This window comes from Suricata suricatta, chromosome 1 (genome assembly GCF_006229205.1).
Source record: "Suricata suricatta isolate VVHF042 chromosome 1, meerkat_22Aug2017_6uvM2_HiC, whole genome shotgun sequence".
NCBI lineage: Eukaryota > Metazoa > Chordata > Mammalia > Carnivora > Herpestidae > Suricata > Suricata suricatta.
Genome location: NC_043700.1, coordinates 158,518,619 through 158,530,175, shown reverse-complemented (window position 1 = coordinate 158,530,175; position 11,557 = coordinate 158,518,619). Strand labels below are relative to the sequence as shown.

General features: G+C 37.3%; 1 pseudogene; it reads left to right on the top strand.

Annotated features, from left to right (window-relative positions):
• Positions 1-866: 866 nt before the first annotated feature.
• Positions 867-2,272, top strand: LOC115302104 (annotated as a pseudogene).
• Positions 2,273-11,557: the final 9,285 nt, after the last annotated feature.

Sequence of the window (11,557 nt, the reverse complement as noted above, 5' to 3'; positions counted from 1 at the left end):
CAAACCAAAAGAACCTCAAGTCACCTCCCAAATTGGAAGACATATGGTCACTTCTTCATCACCAAATATTTTAGGGTCTTTCACATCTTTGTTTTTTTTTAATTTTAAAAATATTAATATAATGTTTACCATGTGCTAAGTCATGTTCTAAGGGTTTTAACAATGTTAATTTTTTCAATCGTTATAAGCTAAGTACCGTTATGAACTTTATTTTAGAGGTAGAGGATGGAGACACACTTACCTAAGGGCACCAGGTTAGTAAGTTGCAGAGTTTGGCATAGTAACAGTTATAACATAACAGAATCCCAACAGCAGCATAGGACCAGCCGGTGAAATTCTACAGTGTAGATGGAAATTTGAACAGTCTCAGAGAACTCTACAATAAGTCTATAAGCTCTAATATTGAAATCAAGAAATAACTGTGGCCAGGGTACCTGGGTGGCTCAGTCAGTTAAGTGTCTGATTCTTGATCTCAGCTCAGGTCTCGATCTCAGAGTCATGAGTTGGAGTCCCACATGGGGCACCAACACCCTCACTCAGCATGGAGCCTACTTAAAAAAACACAGAAATAATTGCGGATAATGTGGGTCTAAATGTCTGCATGATAGAGATGAGGTCAGGGTAGAAATAGTTCAATGAATAAGAAGGAGGAACTAGATTCATAACGTTAACTGAGGCACTCCTGTCTAGGTTCTTCTTGTGTGTGTGTGTGTGTGTGTGTGTGTGTGTGTGCATGTGTGTGTTTATACATACATATAATCTTTTAATTGAAATAAAATGGGAATTTTATTGCCATCAAATAATTAACTATAGGGCATTTTCTTGAAAGACCTGATTTATTTGCTATTAATGCTTCTGTGGTCTTAATGCCCAGAGTTAAAATAATTCCCTCAGGTTTTGTTGATTGATCAGGTAGATCTAAATCACATTTTCAGTCACCATGAAAGGGAAGATAAAGTAACCCTCTTGTCTTGTTTAAAGCATATATTACCTTTAAACACTACCACAGAAAATAACTAAATTTATTTTTCATTTATAAGTTGTCCCTACTCTTTCAAATCAACAATTGGTGCAAAACTATCTCAGAGTCTATTAAAAAAATAAAACAATAACGTTTAACATTCAGCACTTAATTTGTGCTAGGCTCTTTTCTAAGAGTTGTATATGATTACCTCACTTAATTCTTGTAACAGCCCTATGAAGTAAATACCATTATTTCTTTTTTACATATAAAAGAATTAAAGCAGAATTTACGTCTTCTGTGCTAGCCAGGGAGGGATCCATGCAGTGCTTTGTGTTCATGTCATAATTTAAAGGGAAACTTGTACAATATCTGGAGCCTCTCCTCCAAATGAAGAAGGATGTCTTCAAATTCCTTGCAGTAGGAACCCACTTAGGTGGCACCAACTTTGACTTCCAAATGGAATAGACATCTACAAAAGGAAAAGTGATGGTATCTATATGACCAATCTGAAGCGAACCTGGGAGAAGCTTCTGCTGGTAGCCTGTGCCATTGCTGCCATTGAAAACCCAGCTGATGTTAGTGTCACGTCATCTAGGAATACTGGCCAGTGACTGGCTGAAGTTTGCCGCTGCTACGAGAGCCACTCCTACTGCTGGTCACTCCCTCCTGGAATCTTCACTACCCAGATCCAGGCAGCCTTCCAGGAGCAGTGACTTCTGGCGGTTACACATCCCAGAGCCGACCACCAGCTTCACATAACCATCTTATGTTCACCTGCTTACCACTGCTTTGTGAAACACAGACTGTCCTCTGTGTTACATGGACATGGCCATCCCTTGCAACAAAAAGGGGGCTCACTCAGTGGGTCTGATGTGATGGATGCTGGCCTGGGAAATTCTGCACATATGTGGCACCATTTCCTGTAAGCACTCATGGGATGTCATGCCTTATCTTCACTTCTACAGAGATCCTGAAGAGATTGAAAAGGAAGAGCGGGCCACTGCTGACAAGGCTGTGACCAAGGAGGAATTTCAGGGTAAATGGACTGTTCCAGATCCTGAGTTCAGTGTTACTCATTCTGAAGTTGCAGACTGGTCTGAAAGCATGTAGGTGCCCTCTGGGCCTCCTCAGCAGTTCCCCATGGAAGACTGGAGTGCTCAGCCTGAGACTGAAGACTGGTCTGCAGCTCCCCCTGCTCCGGCCACCCAAAGGGCAGATCAACTGCTGAGTGCTCTTGAGCTGCCCTTTCACAGAAGCAAACAAAGTGAAATGAGGTTGGTGGAAAATAAACAGTTTCTAACTAACTAACTAACTAACTAGCTAACTAACTAACTAACAGAGTTTATATAATCAGTTCAAGGTCATATAGCTAGTAAAAGAAATAGATTTCAATCCCAAAAGTCTGACTTCAAAACTTTTGCTACTAACCATTAATGATAGAAAAAGCTGTTGGAATAATATGATTACAGCTGATGAATTTGACATCCAAAATCTTTGTTCATATTCGTATTTTAATTTCTCAAAAGTCCCTGGAAAATTAGTGAATATCATCCACAATCAGGAAGCCAAAGTGTGATGTCTCCCAAATACTCAGAGAAAAGGAAGACTGTCATATAAAACTCCACTAATTACCATAACACAATGTTACCTGAAATTGAATGTCTATAGAAGTCATTTTAAAAGACTGTTACCTTGTGGCTTGTGATCACTGCCCAAGAAAAAGATAAGGTCTTCTGCTGGAGTCTAAGAAACTAACAATAGGCTAAATTTTTGACCAACAATTCCACATTATCAGCTTTATGCGTTTTTAAGACTCGTAATGGAGGAACAAAGATTGTGATGATGTATTTCTATCTCGTTTGCAATTAAGTAGTTTGAAATATCCTCTTTGTTTACCATAAATTTGATATTTTAATTATTTCCTCCTCAGTCACATATTATATAAGATTCATAAAAATTAGTAGAAAATATTTATGTAGCCTTATTATGTACCAGACAGTCCTAAACATTTTATATATTTTAACTCTTTTAATTTGTACATCAGTCTTATTAAATAAGTAGTGTTATTACCACCATTTTATACTTGAAGAAACTGTGGCACAGAGAGTTTATCTTCAAGATCACTTACTCATGCAAATGGTAGAGACCAGATCTAAAGCAGGTAGTCTGGCAAAAATGATGATGTTCATAACCACTGTGTTCTATGGTGATGAGATGATCCACTTATCCTAAAATTCCATTAGAGCCACAGAGCTATGTTCTCTCTTGGGGAACTCATTGCCAGATATTAACTTTTTTATTTATTTAATTTATTGAGTTCCAGTTTTTCTAGTCACCATTCAAAGTCTGGAAATATAATGATACATAAGGCAGGGAACCTTTTCTGGAGAAGTGGGAGACATATAATCGATTAATTATAATAAAGGCCAATAAATCCCAGCACAAAATGTATAGAAAGGACTGCAAGATCATAAATGTGACTACACTTGGTACAGAAGCCCACACTGGGGGAAGTGGAGAGGGGCAGAGAAATATTTCAGAAAAGAAAATGGAGTGAACCCACACAAAGAGCCAACAGTGACTTTAAAAAAAAACAGAACCCATTACCTTTAGATTTAACTCAAGAAAAAAATAGTGATTTAATGCTGCTTAAAAAATATGAGTCATTGAATTGATAACTGAACCAGTTTAATAAAGGGACTATTTGCAGAATTGTGGGGAGGGTTATAGGAACCAACCAGGGAAGGAGAAGCATTAGGAACTCCAAAACCCAGAGGCCATTGCCATTTCTAATCGGGAGAGAGAAAAAAATGTTACTGTACTGAATACTGGAGCTGTAATGGTAGTAGAGGGTTTGCAACAGTAGGAGCTGTGGCTCTAGTTTGAGGAACACAGCCACGACCAAACCACAGCCTGATAAATGGGAGGGGGAAATACATACTCTGACTTCATTCTCCTCCCACGCTCCAATCTCCCATTGGTACCTTGACTGGCTGAACAGAGGCAAGGGAGAGTTATGTGAAGAGTCTACAGACTCCTAGCACCCAGAGTTAGGATCGTAGCACCCAGAGCAGCGTGGGGTCAGGTGCTGATCTGAAAGGACAAATGGAAAATAACTAACATCAATTATTGCTTAGTACTTGGCACTTCATGACTTCTGAGGAAAACAGGAAACAGCAAGAGAGACCTATATTTGGTAAAATGAAGACTTGTCTAGAAGAGCCTCATAATGACTAAAATTGGCTACGGCGGCATGGAAGTTGTAGAGATATTGAATAAAAAATTTTAAATACAAAATTTGCATCACTTTGACCAGGCTCAATTCTCTCCCTGGTAGTAATCATTGCTTTTTAAAATTGTTTAAATTAATGTGACTTGTTTCCATCTACAGAACCCATATTTCATAACTTCTCTTTCAGTGACGTTGCTTTCATTCATTTGAACAGCAACTGTTATAATTCTTTGTCTAAACATCTTTATATTCATTTCCTTCTCTGTTTTCTCACTATTACTATTAATTCAAGCTTTTATCAACCAAGCCTAATATCAGTCCTGACAATAGTGAACTTCAAGTCCTTGAAAGGACAGGCTGCTCTCGGCCCAAGGTCCTGACTATGCTCTCTGAATATAACATAAAATAAATTCAGACAATGGCACCAGGAATTTCACAGAGAAAGATCCTTTACTGATTGTGTTGTCCAATTTGCATGTAATTTGCAGTAATTTTAACTGCAAAATTAGCATTTAATTACCATTCATTCTTTCTGGCTTCTTTTAGGGAGTCCCATTAATTAAGGTGAGAATTTAGATAAATCTGGTTCTGCTGAATAAGGAAAATTGACTTGGATCTTTCTATAAAAATTAAGCATTCAAAGAATTCTATTAATCAGCATTGATGTTCTCTCTGCTAATATTTAGTTTATGAGTATTTAGTATTGTTGTCTCTTACAAAACTGTCCTTCATGCTTTGTTTTTATTTAAATTCCAGTTAGCTAACATAAGTGAAATATTACTTTCAGGTGTACAGTTTAGTGATTCACACTTAGATACGACACCCAGTGCTCATCACAAGCTCCCTTCTTAATCCTCATCACTTATTTAACCCATCTCCCTACCCTCCTCTCCTCTGATAACCATTTGTTCTCTATGGTTAAAAGTTTTTTTCTTGGTTTGCCTCTCTCTTAATCTCCCCCCGCCCATCATTTGTTTCCTTTCTTAAATTCCACATATGCGTGAAATCATATGACATTTGTCTTTCTCTGACTGACTTATTTCACTTAGCATAATACTATCTAGCTCCATCCATGTCATTGCAAATGACGAGATTTCATTCTTCCTTTTGGCTAAGGAATATTCAACTGTATATATATATATATATACACATATATATGTATGTATATAAATGTAGTATATTATATATGTAATATATTATATATATAGCACATTTTCTTTATCCATGCAACTTCTTGCTAGATATGTCTTCTAAGGAAAGTGAAACGAAAGCAAAAATAAACTATTGGGACTTCATAAAAATAAAAAGCTTCTGTGCAGTGAAGGAAACAATCAACAAAACTTATAGCCAACCAACAGAATGGAAAAAATGACATATGCGATAAAGAGTTAATATCCAAAATCTATAAAAAACTGATCAGACTTAACACCCCCCCCCAATAAAAATAATGCAATGAAAAAGTGGGCAGAATGGGGCACCTGGGTGGCTCAGTCAGTTAAGCATCCAACTTTAGCTCAGGTCATAGTCTTGCAGTTTGTGGGTTAGTGCCCCGCATCAGGCTCTGTGCTGACAGCTCAAAGTCTGGAGCCTGCTTTGGATTCTGTATCTCCTTTTCTCTCTGCCCCTCCCCCACTTGCACTCTGTCTCTATCTCTTTCTCAAAAATATATAAATATTTTTTTAAAGTGGGTAGAAGGCATGAACAGGCAGTTTTCCAAAGAAGACATCCAGATGGCCAACAGACATGAAAAGATAGTCGACATCACTCATCAGGGAGATACAAATGAAACTACAATGAGATATCACCTCACACCTGTCATCAAGACTAAAATCAATAACACAAGAAACAATAACTTATAGCCAACCAAGTTGGCAAGGTTGGGGAGAAAGATGAACCCAGGTGCACTGTTAATGTGAATGCAAACTGGTGAAGTCGCTCTGGAAAACAGTATAGAGGTTCCACAAAAAATTAAAAACAGAACCACACAATGATCCAGCAAATGCATCCTAAGTATTTACCCAAAGAATACAAAAATACTAATTCAAAGGGATACATGCACCCTGATATTTATAGCAACATTGTATTCAACAGCCAAATTATGGAAACAGCCCAAATGTCCATGACCAAACTTTCTTTTACATTGTTATCAACAAAGATTTATCTTATTATTATTATTTAATCTAAATTCAAGTTAGTTAACATACAGTGTAGTATTGGCATCAGGAGTGGAATTCAGTGATTCATCACTTCTACATAACATCCACTGGTCATCCCAAGTGCCCTCCTTAATGCCCATCATCCATTTAGCCTATCCTCCCCCACCCCCACTTGTCCTCCAGCAACCGTTAGTTGGTTCTCTATAATTAAGATTCTCCTATGATTTGCCTCCTTCTCTGTTCTTATTTCATTTTTCTTTCCCTTCCCCTATGTTCATCTGTTGTGTTTCTTAAATTCCACATATGAGCAAAACTATATGGTATTTGTTTTTATCTGACTTATTTCATTTAGCATAACACATTTTAGTTTCGTCCACGTTGTTGCAAATGGCAAGATTTCATAGTTTTTGATCACTGAGTAATATTTCATTGTGTATATATGTCACATCTTCTTTATCAATTCATCAATTGATAGATATTTAGACTCATTCCATAGTTTGGCTATTGTTGAAAGTGCTGCTATAAATATTAGGAGTGCACATGCCCTTTTGAATTAGCATTTTTGTATCCTTTTGATAAATACCTAGTTGTTCAATTGCTGGGTCAGAAGGTACCTCTATTTTTAATTTTTTGAGGAACCTCTATACTATTCTCCAGAGTGACTGCACCAGTTTGCATTCCCACCAACAATGCCAAAGTTTTCCCTTTTCTCTGTATCCTCACCTACATCTTTTGTTTCCTGAGTCGTTAATTTTAGCCATTCTGGCATGTGTGAGGTGGTATCTTATTGTGGCTTTGGTTTGTATTTTTCTAATGATGAGTATGTAGCATATTTTCATGTGTCCTTTAGCCATATGGATGTCTCCTTTGGGAAAAAATGGGATTATTTATTTTTGGGGTGTTGAGTTTGACAAGTTCTTTATAGATTTTGGATGCTAACCCTTTATCTGATATGTCATTTGCAAATATCTTCTTCCATTCCATTTGTTACCTTTTAGTTTTGTGGATTGTTTCTTTCGTTATGCAAAAGCTTTTTTTTTTTCTTTGATGAGGTCCCAAGAATTCATTTTTGCTTTTCAACAAAGATTTAAGTCCTGCAGTGTTTCCTCCCTGTTAACTTTCTCCTTTCGTGAGTATGGGAAAATGGAGCCAATTGTTCAAGTTGTACCTGGGGTAAAAAAGAGGGTAAGAGGTGGAAAAGTATCAAGTATAATATCTACCTCTCTTTCTCTTCCCATGATACTGCAGAAAAATAATGTATTAGTGTGTTAATGGAATGTATTAATGAAACAGGAAAGTTAAGAATGAAGAATGGTGGGACGCCTGGGTGGCTCAGTCAGTTGAGCGTCTGGGTTCAGCTCAGGTCATGATCTCACAGTTCATGGGTTCGAGCCCCGCGTCAGTCTCTGTGCTGACAGCTAGCTCAGAGCCTGGAGCCTGCTTCCGATTCTGTATCTCCCTCTCTCTCTGACCTTCGCCTCCTTACGCTGTCTCTCTCTCTTTCAAAAATAAATAAAATACATTAAAAAATAAAGAATGGAAAAAAGGCATGGTAACTGTACACACACACACACACACACACACACACACACAGGCCGGTTTTTCAGATTCATATATAAACATTTGCCACTCTAATGCTGGTGGAAAACTAATGCCACATAACAAACATGCATCTGCTCTCTAAAACACCTAAAGAACTAAATTTGGGAGCCTTATAGGTGTTGTACTTAATGAAATATTCTATCAATAAGTACTTGAATGCTTAATCTCTGCCTAGTCCTCTTCTGAATGCTCTTAAAGAAACACCAGAAATGTATCATATGAATCTACATTACAAGAATGTATTAATACAACTAAAACACATTTTTAAAAGGTAGCAATGAACTCTACCCTAAGATTAAAGAAAATATGATCATTTGGAGAATGAAGAAATATAAAACTCAGACTAGTTAGAACAGCCATTAGGGAAAGAGCATGGCATAGGGTTTAGTCAAAACTCAGAAGATGGAAGAGTGAGTAGGAAAAAAAGTAACAGCTAAGGCCATGTATAAGTTTTGTGTTTTAGGCTTAAAAATAATAATTTTTTTAAAAGGCTCACATTTGTTTATTGAGTACCATGTACCAGACATTCTGCCTTTATTTCCTACTTGACACTTATAACAAAGTAATAAAATAATCATGTAGTGTAATCATCGGATATAGACTGTAATATGCTATGCTAACTGTAAGCATCTTATTTAAATTTGCCAAGCCTGACAAATTTTAATTTCCTCATCTGTGAATGGGGAAAATCATAAATATTGCCAACTTTATTTGTGAGGTTTAAATAAGATAATATAAATTACTGTGAATAGTGTGCAATCTCTCACAGCTAAATGAATGGTGAAGCTGACAGTCTAGACAAAAATCTAACCTATGCTCTGGGTGAGAGAGAGACACAGAAAGGTAGACAGGATCCATATCCACTTAAGCAATGTTCTCAAGGTGGTCCAACCTGCTTCCATTGTAACCAGTTTGATAACTTCAAAAAGAAAATTCTCATTCCATGGTTGAAGATGACAAACTTCTTTCTTCCCCTCTCTCTCTAAAATGAAAAGAAAATTAAAAAAAAGAAGTTTCTGTTTCTATAAGTAAGATGAAATTGAGGCTGCCACTCAATGAGAGTTGTAAACAGATTGACAGGAAAGGAAAATCGGCAGAGAACTGCTACTGGTAACTGATACTTATACAACTTGATGGAGAAACATAAGGAAGAGTCTCCAACAGGGAAGGTAGTCTGTCTTCCACTGAGAACTTCAAACAGTCCAATTTCAATGAAGGCTTAGAAGGAGTTGTGGTTTATTAGAAACAGCCTTTATTTGAAAGTGTTTTTATGCAATAATAGGTCCCCTCTATCCCCGTCCCCTGCCTCAAATCCCCTGAAACTGCAAGAAGAGGCTTCTACTGCAAACAGTAACATTATTTTCTAAGGAAATTGAACAAATCCATTTGAGTGAACAAAGACAGTTTGTAAAAGTATTGTTGGAAAGCTCCTGAGCATGTTGGAAAAGGGCAAGAGAGAACTTAAATTTTGCCTTTTCCTTATTTGTCAAACATTGTGATCCAGGCATAAAGGGCACTTACAGGAAAGGGGCACAGTGGATCTACCCAGAGTATTTTCTGTTTTTATTAGTCTACAGGGACTACTTTTCCTACTTTCTTTGTCTGGAAACGGTACCTTTTTCTACTCTGTCTGGTCAGAGAGGATGGCTTTTTCAAATTTCAACGATGCAGGGTAGGTGAGCAGCTGTGTAGAATTGGCCATCAGAGACCTCCATATGCTGGCATTTAAAGTACGCCCTACTACTTTCTTCTCTGTTCTCACAAAAGCAAGGCATGTCTTCAATTATCTTACAGCATCGTACACTTATCTGAACCTCTATATCTAAGAGTAGTAGATGACTGGCAGCAATTCTACCTCTGGATTGAGTGAATCAATATATAAGGGTCAGTTCTCTGTGGCCTTAGGCCAAATCGCATTAGTGACCTATTTTTGCAGAGCTTTCAAGCTAATATTTTAAAAATAATTTTTAGTAAATGAAAATGGTCAAAGAATATTAATATTTTGTGCATATGTAAACTTTATTAAATTTATTTTTCAGTGTTCATATGTAAAATTTTATTGAAACATAGCCATGCTCATTCATTTAAGTAGTTAGCCATTAATGGTGGAGTGGAGTAGTTACAATAGAGAGCACAAGGTCCAGAAAGCCTAAAAGGTTTACTGTCTAACCCTTTACAGAAAAAGCTTTTCAAACCCTGATATAAAGTATTGATTAAAAAATTGTCCCTTTTCTTGAAAGTTGGAAAGGATGGGCTGGAGGGTTGACATGCTATTATAGACTCCAAACTTTCTTTAGCCTTTTTCTTTTGAACATGCTTTCTTTTGGGCTAGTGGGTACCCAGGCTCCTATACTTCATGTTATCTATATTGCCTCCACTCTTGATAAAAAGCTGGAAGTTGAATCTCATTAGCAAGATCTATGTCTATGCTCTTGTTGAAGGGTACTGATGCCAAATGAAGATTTTGGAAAAGTCAGGCTGAATTTGGACTATGTGTGAGGGAGTGGAAAAGTCAGGCCAAAGTTTTTACCCCTACATGTAGGACTTGGAGTTTCAAGACCAGAATCCCTATAAACAGCCCAAAGGACCAATGCTCAGGAACCAGCTATTGTCCTTTTATACTAATCTTCTTTTGCCATCCTGAACCTGTGCAATAATGTTTTGCTCATAACTTTTCTCTGGAAACAGGTTTAAATTGCACGTCAACCACTTCCTGATTCTATGTTCCTACAGAATGGCCTTGTAATAGCTCTTTTTCTTTAATACATGAGGTCTTTATAGGTTCAGGAAATCAACTGTCAGGTTCTGCAGTGGAGACAGGAGCTGAATCTGAATAGAGGTGAGACCTATTAGAGAAATCCTCAGAGATGACATGGGGTTATCCAAAGGACAATAGGCACCCCTTCATTCTCAGTTCCTGACATGTTATTGGACTGCTTTGAAAGAAATACCACAAATCATTACACACTGGAAGCGAAGTAGAATTTTTGCAGTGTTATATTGCTTTGTTTTTATGTCCTAGAAAGACTTGAAATGATGTGAATTATCATTTGGGAATTTAAGTGTCATTTCTGTGTTTTGACATAAGCACGTGAAGGAGCCAGAGGCACCCACAACACTGAAATTGAAATTCAAAGAAACAGAATGAAGAACAAACACAGAGTTTGTCTGTGGATTTCTTCTACAGAACTCCCCCACCTGTTGACTCTTAGACCACTTAGAAATGATGTAACCTCAAAGGGCTCTGGTTGGAAACAGAGGAATTAAGTGTGCAAGGTCAGATTTGGGATCTGGTTATGATTATGGCATTAATTTAAAACTAAATGCAAATTACCATTTGAGCATATAAATTTGTGCCAACTACGTATCATTGACCACAGTGCTGTTCTGTAAAAGGGCTGCAATCTTACTGTTTGTGAGAATGCAAACTGGTGCAGCCACTGTGGGAAACAGTATGGAGGTTCCCCAAAAAAGTTAAAAATAGAACCACCCTGGGATCCAGCAATTGCACTACTAGGTATTTACTCAAAGAATACAAAAATACTAATTCAAAGGCATTCATGTACCCTGGTGTTTATAGCAGCATTATTTACAATAACCAAA